General features: G+C 37.1%; 1 pseudogene; it reads right to left on the reverse strand.

Annotated features, from left to right (window-relative positions):
- Positions 1 to 2,114: 2,114 nt before the first annotated feature.
- Positions 2,115 to 4,377, reverse strand: LOC143624453 (uncharacterized; annotated as a pseudogene).
- Between the last annotated feature and the right edge of the window lie 831 nt (positions 4,378 to 5,208).

Here is a 5,208-nt window from a genome sequence, read left to right on the forward strand (position 1 = left end):
AAGGAACTGTTGATTTAGGTTTATTTTATCCTAACGATTCAAAAGAAGGGTTAGTTGGTTATGCAGATGCAGGTTATTAATCTGATCCCCATAAAGCAAAATCTCAAACTGGATACGTATTTAAGAATGGAGGAACTGCGATTTCATGGCGTTCTCAGAAACAAACACTCATTGCAACATCTTCAAATCATGCTGAAGTCATTGCATTGCATGAAGCTTCAAGAGAATGTGTATGGTTAAGATCTATGTCACGACACATATTGATTTCTTGTGGTCTAGAGAAAGATCGAATCCCAACTCCTATCTATGAAGATAATGCAGCTTGTGTCTCGCAAATGAAGGAAGGGTAAATCAAAAGTGACAGAACAAAGCATATACCACCAAGATACTTTGAGTATACTCGGGACCTTATTAAAGAAAATCAGGTTGAGATGAGATATGTCAAATCCAGCAACAACTCAGCTGATCTTTTCACAAAAGCACTTCCCACAGCAACATTCAGAAAACATGTCCATGATATTGGCATGCGCCATGTACGAACAATGTAACGACCTGCAACTTGAGGGGGAGCTATCTACTGCACTCTTTTTCCCTTAGCTAAAGCTTTTTCCCATTGGGTTTTTCTTTAGCAAGGTTTTTAATGAGGCAGTACTTCAAGACCCCGAAGTTTTGAAAAGGTGTCATCCAAGGGGGAGTGTTGTGAAACCACCGACGATTTTACAAGTTGTATAACACCTTTTCACATTTTTCAAAAGTCTTGGCCACATGAACACTCCACATAAGTGTTATGAAAGTGTCGGTAAGACACATCCATGTGATGGATGCCAAATTTTCAATCCCAACTATATGAACATGTCCCCCAAATAGTATTACCTTTTTGTATATATATCTATCTTTGTAATCTAAGAAGACATCATCAAAATTTACTAAATCATACATTTTCTTATTCTCTTGTTTTGTTATCTTCAAGTTCTCATATTATACTAATAATATTGTTACAGTTAGAGCTAATATTATAACACGTTATCAGCACGAGCCGCTTATATCCTAACCAAGAAAGGTAATAGACACAAAGGTATCTACATAAGCATCATAAACACTTCTTTATGATGCTTATGTAGATACCTTTGTGTCTATTACTTTTATTGGTTAGGATATAAGCGGCTCGTGCTGATAACGTGTTATAATATTAGCTCTAACTATAACAATATTATTAGTATAATATGAGAACTTGAAGATAACAAAACAAGAGAATAAGAAAATGTATGATTCAGTAAATTTTGATGATGTCTTCTTAGATTACAAAGATAGATATATATACAAAAAGGTAATACTATTTGGGAGACATGTTCATATAGTTGGGATTGAAAATTTGGCATCCATCACATGGATGTGTCTTACCGACACTTTCATAACACTTATGTGGAGTGTTCATGTGGCCAAGACTTTTGACAAATGTGAAAAGGTGTTATACAACTTGTAAAATCGTCGGTGGTTTCACAACAATATATATGTTTTGTTTCTTTTAGAAACTTCTTTCATTATATAGAAACATAGATATTACATCAACATAGCAGGTAGGCGGACAACAAGCTGTGCCGCCACCTCTTTCTGAATTGCAAACCCTAACCTGCTAAAGACATACCCCTGCCCCTTTGGAGTCGACACATTGCTATGCACAACTCGTTGGACTCTGGTTAGGAAACGGATAGCTTCAGGTGCCAAGGAGCCAAAGGTATCAAAAGCCATAGGGACAAAAACATGTTGGTTCTCTTCGCAGGCTTTAGCATGTTTCTCCACCTTCTTCGTTTCAGCCCTTATATATATAACAAGACTTTAAATTATACTCAAAGTAGGAAACCAAATAACTTAAATAAAATAAATTAATATTTCTAACTCTAACGATATCTCTACAACTCCGATATTGTCTATATATTCTTTTTCTTGATTATCTTTATTGCCAACTTTTAATATCTAACCCCTCAGATTTGCTAATTTACCATTTTAGACCTTAATCAAGATTACCACTTCATTAATAAACAAGAGTGGTGATGAGTTCTCACAAAGGCATCGTGTTTTTGCGTTTTTTATTCAATTGTTTTCAATAATTGGTTTCAGAGCATGTAACATCCAAGGGAGAGTTCGAAGAACCGAAGCAAATCAACCCAGTGCAGTCTAAACCTTCGTGGATCGACAAGGAGAAGGAAGACTTGGAACTTAACTATATATACACGAGTTATTGGCTTTTCTTCCATTTTGTGAAACGAGTCAACCGCTTCTGTAATCTTACCTTCCTTACACAAGCCCGAGATTATGTTACTGTAAGTGTCAACCGTTGGTTCACACTTGTATTCTAACACTCTATCCAAAAGATTAGCAAAAGTCGACTTTTCTAAACCTTTCATCAAGACACAAAATGTTTGGTAGCTCGGTTTGCATCTCCTGTTGACCATTGTTTTAAGAAGTGAAAACGCGCGATTCACTAGATTTAACGACAAGCAACCATCGATTAACAAAGTATACGTCACATGATCGGGAACAATTCCTTTATTTTCCATTTTGTTTAATAATATCTCTACTTTATCTACACTTCCTTCCCTACATAACCAGTAAATTAACGAACTATACGTTAATAAATTTGGCATGCAATTCTTGTTCCACATTTCATCAAAAATCATGAACGCAAATTCAACATTACCGTTTCGACATAACCCGTCGATTAAAGATGTGTAGGTAATCACATTTAGGGGTAATTCTTTGTCGACCATTTCCTCAAATAACTTTTGTGCTTCGATTAATCGATTCGTTTTCGATAAACACGATATTATTGGGTTAAAACTTTCAACATCGGGCTTGCAATTACTCATTTCCATCTTTTTTAACAACGAAAGTGCAGCTTCTACATCGCCTTTTTTGCAATAACCGTCTATTAAAGTCGTGAAATGGACTTTATTCGGTTTCAATCCTTGGTCAACCAGTTCATTAAAAAAAGTCAACGCTTGGTCAAGATTCCCAATCTTACATAACCCTGAAATACTTCAGCATAAGACCACTCATCTGGTTTGCATCCATTTGCCTTCATCAAACTCAATAACCTAACTGCGTTATTTAAATCTCTTTGTATGATAAACCCAAAAATTAATGTGTTATACGTAACAACAGGCGGCAACGGGCCTACTTTCATCATTTTACTCAAAAGAACCATACCCTTTTGAAAGTTTTCCATCAAGCATAACATATTAATGATTTCATTATACGTCTCGGTGTTTGGCAAATTATCATTTTGCCCCTTCATCCAATCAAAAACCATAAAAGCAGCATCAAACCTACTTATCATTCCTAACTCATGTATCAAAGCATTATAACTAACTGTGTTCGGAATCAAACCATCTTTTAACATCTTATGGTAAAAACCGACTCCTACTTCGGGTTGCTGCGTACGAAACAGCCCGCTTATAAGAGCCGTGTAGGTATGCACGTTTAACAAACAACCTGTTTTCCTCATAACAATAACAAGATCAATCGCCTCCTTCGCGCGCCCACTTGCACATAACACAGAAATCTGCACCGTAAACGTATAAACAGTCGGTTCAATGTCCTCCTTATCCATCATTTCATTCAACATATCCAGCCCCTCATCGACCCGACCCGCATTGCACAACCCGTTTATCAAATTCGTATACGTTGCCGAATTGGGGTTGCACCCGTCCCGAATCATCCGATCAATCACCCGAAACGCAGATTCCAAATCACTAATCCTACAATACCCAAGAATCATCGAACTGTAAGTAAACACATCCAGATCATAGTCAACCATCTGGTCAAACAAGACCTTGGCTTCCCGAACCATCCCCCGTTTACGCAACAAGTTAATCACCGTGTTATACGTTAACAAAGTCGGGGTAACATTATAATACCCACTCGCCATCCGTTGAAACAGACCGCGCGCAGCTTCCACCATTTGAATATTCAGCAATATCCATAACTTGTTTCTCATTTCGACAGTCTTTGACCATCAAAACCCGAATGTGGTCGGTATCGGCTACCCAGGACTCGTCGCTGCTGACTAAGGGATTGAGCATGGTCATGTAAGAATTGAAATCGTGTATGTAATAGTAGGTTTTAGAGATCCAGTAAAAGAAGCGAATGACTACATCTAGGTCTTTAACGGTGGTTAGGATTTTGGTGACGTGAGAGTGGGTGAGTTTGTTTCAATTCGAGGATTTCGAACCAGCGGGGATTATTGGAGGATAATAACTTGGAGACATTGGTGACGACTAAATTAGGAGGAGGGACGTGAGATTGTGATGAAAATGATAATGGAAATGATAATATAGTTGTACGGAAGAGAGATTTAGGGTTTAGAGGTTTTACCATTTCTTGGTGATGGGGAGAGGTTGGTTATTAGCAGTGCTGATGATGAATGGTGGATGTGGTCGATTCAAGACCATTCAAAAAGCCCGAGTTCGTAGGGTACGGCTGATTCCTATTCTTGATAGCAAAAAACACAACTCTCCATATAACCAACCGTAAACGGGTTGCATTGCGGTTTCTTGAACCGATAAATACCGGTCCCACAAACCAATACAATAATTGCAGTAATCATGGTCCCAGCTGAAATCCCATACCCCCATCCTCCACCCTTATGTTCTTGTATATAAAATAAAATTGTAACCGCAGAAACAGACCCAAGGCTAACACAAAAGTAAAAACGGTTGAAAAAGTATACCATTGCTTTTTCCTCTTTCCAGTTGGAAGTATCGAACTGGTCTGACCCGAAACCTGAAACGCCATTTTCGAATTACCAAGACTTAGATAAATACATCATAACTTATATCTCACCATTTCTAAGTACAATATAAGGATCCATGTTTCGATAATGTATCAAAGTATTTCTGTCTTTCAAGAACATGAATCGATCATGAACGATTACCAATAGAATTGAAAACCACCAACTTTGAATTAGTGATTTAAGATGGTGAAACATTTCTCATCAAAAGATAATTGTAATATAACCATGTACTTTACTAGACTACACCACATGTTTTGTATAATTATCAAGTAAAACAAAAGCTTCTTCATGGATTTTAGATGGTAAAAGGAGTTTAGCTCATAATGAGCATGATGACAAACATTAAGATGAATGGTAATAACAAATACATGATTAAACTTGGAACAATCTAACCAATTGTAGATGAATCTTCATTC

Source organism: Bidens hawaiensis, unplaced genomic scaffold (assembly GCF_021521415.1).
Source record: "Bidens hawaiensis isolate Kalapana, Puna unplaced genomic scaffold, B.hawaiensis_p1.1 tig00003781_1, whole genome shotgun sequence".
NCBI lineage: Eukaryota > Viridiplantae > Streptophyta > Magnoliopsida > Asterales > Asteraceae > Bidens > Bidens hawaiensis.